The sequence below is a fragment of the Solanum lycopersicum genome, chromosome 12, assembly GCF_036512215.1.
Source record: "Solanum lycopersicum chromosome 12, SLM_r2.1".
Lineage (NCBI taxonomy): Eukaryota > Viridiplantae > Streptophyta > Magnoliopsida > Solanales > Solanaceae > Solanum > Solanum lycopersicum.
Genome location: NC_090811.1, coordinates 36,084,497 through 36,100,843, shown reverse-complemented (window position 1 = coordinate 36,100,843; position 16,347 = coordinate 36,084,497). Strand labels below are relative to the sequence as shown.

General features: G+C 35.3%; 1 long non-coding RNA gene across 1 annotated transcript; it reads right to left on the bottom strand.

The window, feature by feature from the left end:
* Nucleotides 1-5,913: 5,913 nt before the first annotated feature.
* Nucleotides 5,914-12,067, bottom strand: LOC109119136 (uncharacterized). The gene is made up of 3 exons (XR_002026353.2): nt 11,352-12,067; nt 7,538-7,686; nt 5,914-6,461 (listed from the first exon to the last, which is right to left on the bottom strand). It is a non-coding gene; the product is annotated as an uncharacterized lncRNA (long non-coding RNA).
* Nucleotides 12,068-16,347: the final 4,280 nt, after the last annotated feature.

Here is a 16,347-nt window from a genome sequence, read left to right as displayed (position 1 = left end):
CTTTTCTGCACCCCCAGTGACATGTTTTAGTACCAACCCAAGCTCAGTTCTCATCTGAGCCATTTCTTCCCGAATATCATCTGTGGCTGGGTTGTGAGTGGACTGCACTACGAAGGTGTTTCTCCCTGTATCGGACTTCCTAGTACTCCAAGCTTTGTTGTTACGGGAGAATTTCTCTAATTTCTCAGCAATCTCAGCATAAGGGCATTCTCCATAAGATCCACCTGCTATAGTGTCCAACACCGCTTTATTGTTATCATCTTGTCCCCTATAGAAGTATTCCTTTAGTGACTCATCATCAATACGGTGATTTGGGACACTTCTCAAGAATGAGGTGAATCTATCCCAAGAACTACTAACTGACTCTCCTGGTAGTGCCACAAAGTTATTCACCCTGTCTTTGTGGTTTAATTTCTTGGAGACTGGATAGTAGCGTGCTAAGAAGACATCCCGTAGTTGGTTCCAAGTAAAAATAGAGTTGTATGGGAGCTCAGTAAACCACATAGCAGCCTCTCCCGTCAGTGAGAGAGGAAACACTCTGAGACCTATTACATCTAGATCCAAATCAGGCCTCCCCACACAACTCTTACACACTGCCCTTACCTTAGCTATATGGGCATGTGGATCCTCAGAAGGTAGCCCTGAAAACAAACCTCTGGCAGTGAGCATTTGCATCAGACTACTAGTTACCACAAAAGTGTGGCCTGTAGGTAGAGGAGGCAAAACCAGTGGCCCATCCGAATCTGCTATGTTATCATAGACTTTGTAGTATGCTTGGGGCCGTGGAGCGGGATTCTGTCCCCTCTGTTGGTGTTCACCCGGAGCATCGGGTAACATCTGACCATGAACATCAGTCGGAGCTGGGATGTTCTGGTATGGATCCTCATCATTGATTCCCAAGTTACGATTCATGTTTCGCAGTGTACGTTCTAGCTCGTGATCGTAGGGGAACAACGGTTCTCTTTCTCTCCGTGTATTTGGCATACAAGGAGGATAATTCTGAAAAAGGAATCAAAAACAATAAAACAAAGTAAAATCAAGAAAATATCAACTAAACTATAGTAAGAAGTTCAAGTTAATCTAAAAGCTAAATTCCCCGACAACGGCGCCAAAATTTGATACGCTCAAACTTACTTCTCAAATGAGAAGTAAAGCGGTCGCGTCAAGTAAATAACCCAACTAGTGAGGTTGGGATCGTTCCCACGAGGAAAATAGTCTAGACTTAACTCCAACTTGTTATTACTATTGTTCGGTTGATGACTTTCTTAAAAAGTAAAAGCATAAAATGGGGGTTTTGTACTTCCTACTAAAATAAAAATAACTAACGAACTTGACAGAGACACTTAACAGCTTTTAATGTTGAGTTTTAATCAAGTAATCAAAGTAACTAGGGTTTACGTGTTCCCCACAGGTTCATAACTTGATAATTCTAGCTATAACAATTCTTTCCTAGTATCTTGCATGCAAAGTGATAAGTTATGTATTTCTAAATCCTTGGTCCGGCATCTAGAAAATCTCACTCCGCACCTTGGTCCGGCTACGTGTGTTGCTTTCCTAACCCTTATCCTTACCTCATATTAAGCATCATATTCGATATTTGACTCAGTTATTACCTCGTACCAATCAATACTAGCCTATTAGATAGTATACACTAAATCTATGTTAATAATTCTTTTCCTATTATCTACCTCCTTGGTCCGGCAAGTAGCATTAAGGCGAGTTCTAACGTTGATCATCCGTTAAAAAGACTTCTAAGCGAAAGAATTATTAATACATGCAAGACACTATTCTAGACTTGTTATTTTAGCTAGGTTTTATCTCATTATTTGCCTATGGTTCCCACAACCCTAGTTATAGAGTTTAGTTCCTCATATCCATAAACACAATATTCAAATATATTAAACAAGAAGTCATGTACTTACTTTGATGAGAAAGAATAAAGTCAGAAAATTTGCTTGATTAATCAACAAGACTTACTTGTAAGAATCTCCAACAATCAAAAACTCAGAAAAACAAAGTCTAATAATCTGATATTAAATCTCCCAGAGTCTAACCTCAAAAACGAGGCTTTTTGAACTATTTATAAAAAAATAAAAACCTAATTAAACAAGGATTCTAATTACTGGAAATCTGCCAAAACGCGGCTGGGTTGACGGACCACGCGACGGAACGTCGTGGTCATGACGGACCGTCGTGGGCTCCGTCGCCCCATACTTGGGTGCAATTCTTCTGCTACTTTCTTCATTCCCCTCGACGGCAAGTGTGACGGACCGTCACAAGCACGACGGTCCGTCGAGGGTATTCGTTACAAAATACTTCAACTTTTTGAATTTGGGTACTGGGATCACTTCTCTGATCTTCGCGACGAACCTGCAGGACGGACCGTCATATCCATGACGGACCATCACAAGCTTCGTAATCCCACAGTTGGTCAGACTTCCCCATCTTCCTTCAGCAGCTTCTCTACGCTGCCACCTACGGACCGTCACAAGCACGATGGACCGTCATAAGCTCCGTAGGTGGTCTCTTCTAAATTTTTCGCTAAAAATATCCGCATTCAGCTTTAGACAGATTTCCTGCAAAACAAAGAAAAACTTATATCAAAATTAGCACAAAAAGGGCTTTCGGACACACTAAACTTAGGGGAAAAGTATTAATTATACCGTGAAACCACGGTATATCAATGCCCAGTGGAAAGAATGGTCTCCCAGGAATAATGGGACCTCAAAATGAACCTCACAGTCAAGAGTCACAAAATCCGTCATAAAGATGTACAACTCAACTTTCTAAAGCACATCATGGAATACATCTATGGGCCTCTTCAAAGTTCGATCAGCCATTAGTAACATCATCGTGGTAGACTTTAGATCCCCAAAGCCTAACTTCTCATAAATTAACGGTGGCATGAGATTTATGCTCGCACCAAGATCATACAAATCCTTGGGTGTAGCAGCCCTATAGTACATAGAATAGTGAAGGCGCCTAGATCCTGACCTTGTGGCAATAGAAGTATAATGCTGCATTCTGTCATAATCTTCAAAATGAACCAACCTCTTCTATGTCACCATATCATTCATAAAATTAGCATATCTGATATTTTTCTCTAAAGCTTATACTAACGGAACATTGATGGAAAGCTACTATAACAAAGTGATAGATCGGAGATATTTCCTATCTTTCGTATTCTTCGTTAATCTCTGTGAAATTGTGATGGACTTCTAGAGATGGGGACCACTTTCTGCGATAACTGTACTTCTTTTGTTTGTGCATCACCTAACTCTCCTCTATATTTTGCTACTTCATATTCCTTTCTCATATCTCTTTCTACTACCGACGACATATGTGTTATGTTTACCTTCTTGAGTAGTGACTGTCATGCAATGCCCATCATTCTTTGAGTTTTGTATAGTGTTTCTTGGAAGAGTTCCAGGTTGGCGTGGGTTTACTATAGTAGACAACTGAGTCATTTGTATCTCAAGATGCTTTATTGAGACTACATGTGCATCCACCCTTTGTCTAATGCTAGATAAGTCACTTCTAATCTGCTTGACATTCACATTAGATACCTCAAACCTCTTCATCATCTTTCCAAATGGACAACTTCCGATTTTTAGGAGGAACATATGGCCCAACCCGATCATTCGTGTTACCATAGTTGGTCCGAATAAAGTTGTTGTCGCGGTTTTAGTCCCCATTTCAGACATATTGACCCTCTTGGTTGTAGTTTCTATAGTTCTGACGTTGATTTCCTTGACCTTGGCGCCAATTATGCTGATTGAAACCTTGTGCGTTTGGTCAAAAAACCCCCGTCTGATCATTAACTACATATTCATCCTCTGTATAGTAATATTCTTTTATTGGTGGTGGGGATCTAGTGAAATAGTTTACCGTATTTATCTTCTCTACGCCTCCACTCACATGCTTCAATACCAATACCAACTCGGTTATCATCTGCACCATTACTTCTTGAATCTCATATGCGGCTGGATTTTTTATAGCTTGAACAATGACGGTGTTTCGCCAAGTTTCCGTCTTTCTAGTGCTCCAAGCTTTGTTGTTGCAAGACATCTTCATTAACTATTCTGTAATCTCCACATATGTGCATTCCCTATAGGATTATGTAGTAATAGTATCAAGAACCACTTTATTGTTGTCATCTTGACCTTTATAGAATTACTATTTCAGTGACTCATCATCAATGAGATGATTCGGGCACCCCTCACGAACGCAGTGAATCTAACCCAAGAGCTACTCAGGGACTCTCCAGGTAGTGCTACAAAGTTGTTTACCGTATCCTTGTGATTGAACTTCTTAGACACTGGTTAATACCTTGCTAAGATCACATCTCCCAATTGATCCTAAGTATAGTATGAGTTGTTGGGCAACTCAGTTAACCGTATAGCAGCCTCTCCTTCAGTGATAGAGGGAAAAGTAGCAAGCCTATGACCCATGTCCAAGTCCAGTCTACCCATGCAACTTTTGCATACCGCCCTTAGCTTGACTATATAAGCATGTGGATCTTCCAATGGCACTTTCGAAAGTAAACACCCCGCATTAAGCATTTACAACAAGCTACTCGTCAGCATGAATGTGTGCCTCAAAGAAAGGGAGTAGGATTAGAGTCCATGTGAGTTTGAAATGTTTACGTTGCCTCTATAATGATCCTGAGGTCGTGGGGATGTTAGAGGTTGCTTTTGAAAGGCATCTCCTAACTTATTGTCAACGGGTACCTTGTTTTTTTGCACCGACCAATATTAGAGGCTTCAAGCCTGCTCGACCACATACATTCCTTCTGTATGGACTACATGGGACTCCTTGATTTTTCATCCTTCACAAGGTTTGATTTGATTCAGGATTATAAGGAGTGAGTGATTTCCCTCGGCTACATGTACTTGGCATACACTAGAGCTAAACCAGAGAGAGACAAAAACACGAAGAAAAAGTAAAATTTGGAAATAGTTGACTAAAGTTCAATAATATAGTTAAAATTAATCCAAAAGACAAATTTCCCCGGCAGTGGTCCCAAAATTTGATACACTCAAATTACACCTCTCTAAAGAAGCGTAAGCGATCATTATCAATTCAAGAACCCAACAAGTAGGTTTGAGTCGATCTCATGAGGAAAATTGTTTAGTCAAGGTATTTCTGAAGTAATAAAGAAAAGGGGAGGGATTGTGAAACAAATTCCATAAATTGTGAGATAATCAAGTGAACAAAAGAAAATTTTGGTTGATATCTAGATGAAAAAATAACTAGGGTATGTGTGTTCCCCACAAGTTCATAACGATTTATTCCTATTAATAGATATCATTTCATAGTGTACATGCATGCAGATAAACATTAGGTATGCCTAAATCCTTGGTCCAACATCTAGAGAATTTCACCCGCACCTTGGTCCAGCTACATGTGTATAATTTACTAACCCTTACTATCACCTTATATTAGACATCATAATCAATGTATAACTTAGTTACTACTTCGCACCAACTAACACTAGCCTACTACATAGTATCACAATAAATCTATGTTGATAATTCTTTTCTTACTAACAACCTCCTTGGTTCGGCAAGTGTCCATAAGGGTAGTTCTTATGTGTGCACTCGTTAAAAAGACTTCTAATGATAGAATTATCAATGCATGCAAAATCAATATTCAAGAATTGCTTAATTACTAGTAATACGTTGTTAATCCCTCATGGTTCCCACAACCCAAGTTGTGGATTTAGTTAGCCATGTCAGTAAGATCACAATCTATGTTTTTAGAAGAAGAAATCATTAACTTACTTAGAAAGAAGAATAGACCCAAACTTTGCAGCTTAAATTTCAAACACAAATCTTCAAAAAGAATCTAAAATTCGATAATTTTCTAAAGTTGCAAAGAACAATTCAAAAAAAACAAGAACTAGAACAAAAGTAATAATTACCAACCCCCAAAACGAGGTCTTTATTCCCTATTTATAGAAAACAAAGTCTTAATAAAAAGAATTCAAATGACAAGTTTTCTTCAGGCAAGCGCCTTTAATTGACGAGACAACTGATGGGCTGATCGACGACCCATTATTTGCTTCCGTCAGCCAAGACATAGAAAATATTTTTGTTGTTCGAATGACACCCTCTCTAAATGAAATGATGGACCAACATTACGGTTCATCATTCCATCTATGGTCCTTCGATGCTTCTCCATCACTCCATACTTATATTCCTCAAATATCAGGTACTAGAACCATCATAATCACAAATTACGGTTAACTTGTACGGTTCGTCGATCGATCAACGGAGAGTTGATGCTAATCGTGGTTCCACACTTGGTTAGACTTCCCTAATTTTATCCAATGTCTGGGCTTCTCATCTATGACCTTCACCTACAAAGCTTCGATTGAACGAAGGTTCGTCGATTGACTCCGTACGTCTATTTCTACATTTTTTCAATTGTCTTCTCCATTTTAAGCCTGAACATCTTTCCTGTATAATCGACACAAAACTTGTTATAACCCATATAAAAAGTGTCTAGACACACACAACTCTTAAGTAAATGCATTAGAAATACCATGAAATTATGGTACATCAAATATAACAACATGGAATCTGGTGTTTTCCTCACTGTAAACAGTTTTCCTATATGCCACAATAAGTACCATGTACTTCTAGCTATTTTTGATCCACTATCTGATTTCTATCTAAGCAATCCTATGTTTGCACACAATTATGGGACATGGGTAATCGCCACTTGTCCACATGGTTCTAAGCTTAACTTCCACAAATTAGTTCTTATTCATATTCATCTTAGCTCATAAAGGAACATGGGTAATCAACTCATGTCCATACATCATGTGACATGGGTAAACGCCTCTTTCCTTTATATCATATGACATGGGTAATCACCTCTTGTCTTTCAATAAGAGAACATAGGTAATCTCCTTTTGCCTATTCATTAAAATAACTTCTTAGCCTTGATTCATTTTAGGTTAGAAAGACCTTTGAACTCTAAGAACCCTTATTATGTAATAAATCCTTTCATAACCCTGATTTCATGTGTATATGAGAAATCCTCTCAACAACACAACATCAACATTATTCATACTTTACTCTCAAAGAATCCTTACAATATTTACATCAATTTTACAAGAACATGAAAAAATCCATAATCCACCTTTCATAGCTAAAAGCCACTTTCATGTATCAATATGTAGAAAACATGAGTTAGAAACAAGCTCATGTAAATTCATCCTAAAATCATATGTAATTCTATCAATTCATGCTTGATTTCATATAATGTGCTTTCACAATCTAAAACTCACATTATTTGATCATAACTTAGAAACCATGGGATTACAAGGATTCATAGGGAATCATCATAAAATCATGATATTAAATTAATTCATGAATCATAGATCATAAATCAATCAATTAGATCAATAATTAGGAGAACCCATAACATAGAAGAAAATCCTAACTCAATTTGGGAATTATAGCTTCGAAGATAGGATAATTTGGGATGTTCATAAATGCAAGGAATCCATGGATAAAAACTATCATACCTTGATGCCAATTGCTTAACTTCAATGGTGGCATTGGAGACTTGGCTTGAAAGGACCCTTCTTCTTCTTCTTCTTCTTCTTCTTCTTGTTCTTCTTCTTCTTCTTCTTCTTCTTCTTCTTCTTCTTCTTCTTCTTCTTCTTCATGTTTTCTAGAGAGAGAAATGTTTGTGAGGAAGACTTTTTCTTCATTTATAAATTTGAGAGGATGATTTTCAATGGGAAATTTGGGAGTGAAAACACTTATATAGGTGTTTTGGTGAAGGGTAAAACGATATAATATAAGGTTAGATTAATTAGGAAAAGACCCAAAATCTCTTGACAATTTGACTACCGACCCAGGTAACGAGAACAGCCTATGGACCAGGGTACAATCGACAATCCATCTAGTTCAATCGTCATTTGGCATCAGAAACCATAATTTGAGGCCTTGGTCGATGGACATCATCCACAAACCATGGGTCCAACGATAATCTGTCCGTCCTGGACGTGGATCTAGAACATTTTTTTTGAAAAACGCAGCTGCCAGTCATGGACACCTCCTACAGTGTGTGGGTCATTTCACGAGTTGTGGATGGCTCTGTAGGAACTTGCACCAAATTTCTTGAAAGTTGAAATTTTTACCCTTTCTATAATCCGAGGTGTTACATTTTTTTCCTCTTGGAATTATTCGTCCTCGAATGAAATTTAATGCATCATGAGGAAGATAGAAACTACATCTAACTACCCAACATGCAAGCAATTTGATAAATCCACATACCTAAGGAGGAAACATCAACTCAAAGTTAAAGCATGTTCTAAACATCATTTGTATTCTATATGCAACTTATACTCAAATGAATATAAACATATAGAAATTAATCAAGTTGACTAATTTTCTCATAACTTATGTTTTTCATGACCATGCATATATGAGGAAATCATGGAAAAATCTGAGACACATGACATTAAAAGAGTAAACCATGAGTTACTCATTACCTCAAGCTAGAGTAGGGGAAGAGGGAAATATATGAGGATATTCAAACATCATATTTGCTTCAGCCTCCCATATAGCACCCTCAGTTAACTGATTCCTTCACAACACTTTCGTGGAAGCAACTTGTTTATTTCTCAACTTCTGTACTTGCCGATCTAAATCTCAACTGGAACTTCATTGGAATGACTCTCCTTAACTCCCAAACCCAATGGATCTTGGATAACAAAAAAATTTCTTCAACTTAGAGACATGGATAACCAAATGTACCGATGCTGATTCATTAGGCAATTCAATTTTACAGGAACCCTTACCATCACACCTCAAAATCTGATATGAGCCTACATAATGGAGACTAAGCTTCCTTTTCGTGCAAGACCTCAGTAGGCCCTTCATAGGTTAGATTTTCAATTAAACCCAATCATGAACATTAAATTCGATATCTCTTCTTCTAGCTTCGGCATATGACTTTTGCGACTTTGAATTGTTTTAAACTGTCTCTAATAAGTTAGACATTTTCCATAGCATTGTGTACCAACTTGGGAACTATTAGGAAAACGTCACCCACCTCAAACCATCCTATAGGGGATCTACACCTCCTACTATAAGGGGCCTCAAATGGAGTCATACCAATACTTGAGTGGTAACTGTTATTATATGCAAACTCGGTCAATTTTAAATGGTCATCCTAATTACCCTTGAAATAAATAATACAAGACCTAAACATATCTTCCAAGGTTTGGGTACAAGAAAAATTTTATGTTAGGGGATTTGATGAGTCTTACATTTTGACTGATTTAAGAATTTGTTCTCATAGTTTATTATCCTCAGTGCCTAATTTATTCTCTAAACTAATGTTAAATTTTTAATTTGCAGAAAAAAGGTGAGAGAGTAGGGAAAGGATATTATTAAAAAAAGAACTAAAAAAGGCAAAGAAGTTGAATAAGGTTATTCCTAATAATCGCTAAGAGCACTCAGAGAAACACCGAGTGAGTCAGCAGCTCGGCCAGAGTTCCAGTGTGCCAACTCTGTGGGAAAACCAACTTGCGATGGACATAGGTAGTTGGCAAACTGTCAAATGGATTACTGATTTCGATACTAATATTCTAAAGTCACAAAGATTGAGGTTAAATAGCTAAGGAACATTGGAGATGTTATGGAGTTATTGGTGCATCGCCGACTTTGTTAGTGATGCTCGACTAACCTCACCTAGTTGTCCTAAAGGGCAAAATTTAAGACAGTATAAAGTAATTTTTCTATTGTAAAACTTTGATATATGGTTTTACTTAATTTTAGGAGTTTTCTAGTGGATTTTGAGTTTGATATTAAAGATTTAACGTTTTGGATCATTGTAAACATGTGGATTGCAATACCTAGATGATGGAGAACATAATTGATTTTTGTTTCTTCCATTTTATCATGTGTGGCAAAAACATCCATTTTTGGGGTGTGGGGTGTGTGATAATGTGATTATTTTCCCTAATTATCCTATGAGTATTGTTCTTTACTTATTTAAATGCTAGTTTAAAGTGCATTTAGTTGAGAGTTGTGCATTAACCTATGAATTGTAGTTGCAAATGCATTTCTATCTTCGTGTTTTAGACTTTCTTAAGAAAGAGGTTTTGGAATTAAGGTTATGAATTAATGATTATAGTGATTGTGTTGTTGTGGGTTCATCTCGAGAGAGTGAATCTTAGTCTGATCCTACCTCTCTAGCTCAAGAGAGTGGATACATTGAGGTATTGAGGTGTTTTTATTGTTATGCTTCTCGAGGTTCGAGAGAAGTCACTTGAATCGTAATAGTTATTCGAGAGAAAGTTATTCTATGTATAGCATATCCTACTCACTAAGATTCAGCAATTGTTGGTAAATTATAGTTACCCATATAAAGAAATTAGTCTTTAATTGATCACATCCCAAAGTATCCCTTATCTTCTTAATTATTCCCCTGTTTTCTAATTGTTGTAGTTGTTAATTGACAAACATAATCCCACATCTGACATTCGTTGACAACCCGTTTGGTTTATTTAAATGATTTCAATAATCTTTATTCCTGCAATCATTTAGGACACATTTATAACTTCGTAATTCTAACCTGTATCACTCCCTATGAAATTTATCCAATCTTTTTGTTGGGTTTGTACTAGATTGGGACCGCCAACACCTATGATTGAATGAGGTGTAGTTGACAACTTATTAGATCCACTAGATAATGTATATTTAGTTAGCCTCTGATGGGATATAGTTTATGGAGCATCGGTAATTGCCACTTGTCTACTCGATTCTAAGCATAACTCCCATGGAATATTCATTAGTTTTATTCATCTTTTATTTTAAAGGACTTGGGTGATCGCCTCTTGTCCTTATATCATATGACTCTTGTCTTTTGATTAAAGAGCATGGGTAATCATTATTTTCCTCTTTTTTTAGAATAACTCCTTAACTTTGATTCATTTTAGGTGAGAAGACCATTCAACCTTTGAATCCTTAATGTGAGAAAACCTTTCACAACAATTAACATATATGTTTCATTCTCAAAGCCATTTACATCATCTCTCATCAATTTCATAAGAACATGCATAATTCCATAAATCCCTTTAATAGTTCGGACCCCACTTTCAATCATTAATATCTAGAAAACATGGGTTTAGCATGGGTTCGTAGGGATTCATTTTAAAATCGTGGATTACAAATAAACTCAAACATATTAATTCATAAATCAATCAAATAAATCAATATTTAAAGGAACACATGAAATCAAATAAAAAAACCCTTAATTCAATTGGGGATTTCTAACTTTGTAAATCGAAGAATTAGGAACAAGATGGAGGGAATCTGTCATACCTCGATACCAAAAGCTTTCCTTCGATGGTGAAGTTGGAGGCTTGACTTGAAACCGTTGGTCGACTCCTTCTTCTTCAAGATTGAAAGAGAAATGTTTTGAAGAGGAAGAATTGTTCTACTTTTAGGAATTTGGGAGAATGATTTCAATTGGGTAGATTAGGGGGTAAAAACACTAACATATGGCTTTAGTTTAAGGTAAGCAACATAGCATTAGGCTAATATAAATAGGAAATGATCCAAATGACCTTAACAAAAATAATTGTCAACCTCACTAATGCCCCAACCCACGGCCCGTTTGTCAGTCCACTGACGTCCTAGTTGGTCGTGGTTGAAATCATAAACCATTAATTGTGTAACCGAAAATACGTACCATTTGTTCGGACCTTAGGTCCATCGACAGACTCTGCACCACTTCTTAAGGTCCCAATTCTTGGCTTAAAAATCTCTCTAGGACTCCCCTACTAGACAAATATTGAATGACGGGGCGTCCTGGTGGACCTATATTATATATACCTAAATATTCATCTATTAGGTATATACAACCTCCTTTACCAAGCACCTTTTGTTTGGTTTCGGAAAATAAAAGTAAAATCACGCAATGATAGTATTCATTATGCTAAAACTACTTATTACTCCTTTCCTCTCAAATGCTTTTACAAGGATTGTAAAATTATTAGTTGTTTAATTTTATCCGGAGTAGTAATTGTTCTTGAAGACTATAGACATCTCAATTAAAAAAATTAATAGTTAATGAAGAAATATTATTATTATTTTTAGAAATAAATAACTGTCAAATAATAAATATTTAAACAACTCCAAAGAATGAGGTACACTTGTTTTGTTCCAATTTTTGGGATCACAAGTCTCATGATGTCTCATTAGTTTGCAAATTAAACCTTAATTATAGTTTCCAAAAAACAAGGAAATCCACAAATTTCACCTTACTGTAAGGGTTTAAAAGTTGTATAAATATGAAAGAGATGTCATTAATTATGATCATATCATTCAAGGCTAATATAAATATAATAAAGTAAGCAGTCCGAAAAAACAAGCAAAATCTATAAATAAAAATATTAAAAAATTATCCTTCGTTAAAAATGGAGGCAAATAAGCTTGTAATTGTATTTCTTATGTGCATAGTTGTGATGTCAACTGTGCACAACACCACTGCTGAACTTTTCAAGGGCTGCTACGACGAATGTGTCAAGGACTGTACCGAATCTATTTGTAGAAATAAATGTGAGATCGAATGTGATTGTCTGGATAATAGAGGTACATATTATTAGTCTTTTTAATTTTTTTGAAAAATATTTTTAATAATATCATTTATCGACACTATTTTTACCATTCCTTTGTTTTCTAAATGTCTTACTCAATTACTAAATTCTACTAAATAATAGTGTACTTAGAATAAAATTAAAACTTTACGTTATTTTTGTGTGTTTTATTTTACAGAAAAATTGAATAGTCTCAAGCCTTCGAATTAAACCAATGACGTGGGGAATCACCTCCACAAGGAGATGGGGAAAAATGAAGAAAAAAAGAGTGCACATTCTTTATCAATTAATTTACTCATTAATTCTCTTTTTACTGCTCTTGTAATGCAAAAATTTAATAAAAGTTTTACTTTGATTTATTATTTCATAAATTTCTTTTATCTCCCTTGAGTTCATTTGGCAAAGTTACACACATAAAAGCATGAACTCCCTAACTTGAGTTTTAATTTACTAAAATACACCAACATAAAACACTAAATTTAGTATATTTTCTATATTATAGGTGTTATTAATTTACTTATTCTATATTATATGAAAAATAACACTTTGTGCACATTGACGGGTAGTGCCAGCTCTGAAGGATTGTGAAATTTTTAAAAAGTTGTGGTTTCTCCAATGAGTTGTGACATTTTTGAATGGTTGTGATCTTTTCCTAAACGGATGCGGCTTATTTTATAAGACACGATAAACAACTTTTCATACTATTTTTTAGGCTATGAATAGATGAATTTTCTCACAGTTTTTAAGCTACGAATTTTATAAGTTTTTTTTATTTTTGTTCTTCTTAATATAAGGAAGACTGTTAAAATTATATAATTATGCAATTACAATTTCCAAGTAAATAAGATAGATTAAAAAAATTGATGCAACAATGAAAATAAAATAACTCAACTTCAAACGAGAGGACTATCTAAATAATTAATGTGTACTCATTTTCATTGGCATAAATTTATTATTGCAACAACTTCTATTTGAGATGAAGTCCGATGATTTCTGTTGCACAAACTACTACTTGGTATTGAGCTGTGAAAAGTGTTAAGTTGTGGGACAAAAAAGAATTTGATCAAAAACTTGTTTGAAGAGTTCAAACTACATTTTATAAGCACTCCTCCACTTTCAATTTATTTGTTTTACTTTTATTTTAGGCCAAAGTCATCTGTGGCCCCTTAAAGTTGTCTCATTATTCATTTAGACACCTCAATTTAACCTTTTACCTATTGAACACTTTTACTTATATAAAATTTTTCCTATTAGACACATTTTGGTAATCAAAAAAAATGTCAAGTGTGTGTGATGCACTTGCCATGACATGGCAAACTAATTAATTAAAAGAAGCCACGTGTCTTAAATTTGTTTTTTGTGGTAAAAAATAATTATAATTAAAAAAAATCCTAAAGTATGTATGTTCCTGCCTCCGCTCAGACCTGCTCCTCCCTCCCCCCACCCCACCCCAACTTCATCTTCTTCCTCCTTTTTTTTCCCCAAAAAAAACACTTAAATCACCTAAGTTTTTCTACTTCTTTTTATCTAATTAATGTTTTATTTTTAAGCTTCGATTCAATTCATGTTTGAATTGATTTGGCATAAAGAAAAAGATGATTGGTGGCATTGTTTTCTAATGAAAAAATTAAAATTTGTAATTGATTGTATGAAAAGCTAAATATAAAAAAAGATATTGACGATGATAAATTTGGAGAAAAATGAGGTGGTGTTCGATGACTGGTAAAAAAGGAGAAAAAAGATGATGGTCTGAAAAAAAAAGAGAAGAAGATGACCGAAAAAATAAAGGGAAAGAGCACTGTGGATATGGTGACACGCATTTAATTAAAAAACAAGGTGGTATAGAGAAGAAGAATGATTACAGCTCGAGAAAAAGGAATATACTTTAATGGTGGGACACCGGTGATTACAGTGGTGAGAAGGTGGTTCTAATGGTGGTTGAGTCAAAGAAGAAGATGAAGAGATGCTAATTTTATTTTATTTTTAAAAAAAAAAGAAAATTATTTTTTTTGGTTAAATGATGCCCTTTCACGCTCTTTTCATGTGTGTACTACACACATGCTGCCATGTCAGCACAAAATGTTTAATAGGTAGAAATCTCTTACAATATGAGTGTTCAATTGGTATACAGTTGAATTGAGGTGTCTAAATGAAATATGTAGACAAGTTTAGGGGGTTGTATATGACTTAGGCCTTTATTTTAAATCTGTTTAAAACACATACACATACATGCGCGCACACACACATGCACACGTGCACATATGCGCGTGCACATGCGCACACACACCACACACACACACACACACAAGATGTTAGAACTATACCCCAAAAATGCTCCCAGCATAGGATCCTATTGTTCCACACACACACGCACATATAATATATGTATATATATTTTTATATATATATATATATATATATATATATATATATATATATATATATATATATATATATATATATATGTTGTTTATATTTAGGGGGGATTCTTTAATTCTAACACTTTATGTAACATGTTTATAATCAGAAAGGTAAAAGATATTTTTGTAAATTCTAAATAACCTTAAATTAAAAGTTTTGTTTATTTTTAGAAGACGGAATGACCTAAGAGCTGTATGTTCTTGGCTATGTTTGTCAATTGAACCCTCATATTCATCACTTTGCCAACTAGACCCTTAAATCCATCAGAACACGCCATTTTAAGCCCTTTCCTCCTCCGATCAATGTATATCTGATTGATACGATTACACATGACATTCCACATTATTTTTTAGTGCCACGTATGAAATTAAGTGCTAAAAAATAAATAATGATACTTATATTATTATCCTTTACATTAATAACAATCATCCTTCACATTATCCAAATCTCCTCTTTGAAACCATCTAATAAAACAAGGCAAAAGTATTCATTACCCCCCTAAACTTGAAGCTTTTTATTCAGTGTACACCTAAACTTTATTTTGTTTCATTTACCCCCTGAACTTGCTTATTCATTGAACACGTACACCTTTTCAGTATTCACAATTAATAAATATTCAACAAGCATCAACACATAACAATTATTTCCATAATCACCAAGTTAACTTTTAATCATTTAAACTCTATACCTAAGGATACTCTAAGACCCACCTAAGTAAGACATGAAAGTGCCGCCCATAGAACCTCTCAAGAACACCTAATTGTTCCTCAAAGCAACTCTAGATAAGAACCTTTTTAGTCAACATACAATTAAAGGACTTAGAATAATGGTCTTGGAAGACCTAGGGAACTCACCTTAGGATCTTCAAGGCTTACTTGTGCCATATGTAGATAGCATCCCATAATACAACCTACACGTCATAAAACCTATCCGATAACTAAATTGTATATCCCACATGATGAAAGAAGGCATTAACCAACATAGACCACAATATTAGGTATGAAATTCGGAGTCTACTCTACCCAGCCGAGGGTGTTCTACTTTCCAAGGGTAGAACTAGGGCACATCCCATGTAGGCACACGGTTTAGGGGATAGCGAAAGCCTTATTTATAGTCTAGTCGCATTTTCAAGTAGACATACTACCTTAAGCATATCCACTCGGTGCTTTGCCTTTGTTCTCATAGAGTAAGCTCAATTATATATGTCTATTAGAGACGGTACCAGCACTAAGACTACCAACTCATAATACCATTACCAAGAAGGTATATATAAGGGTCTACTGATTGAGTTTCATTGG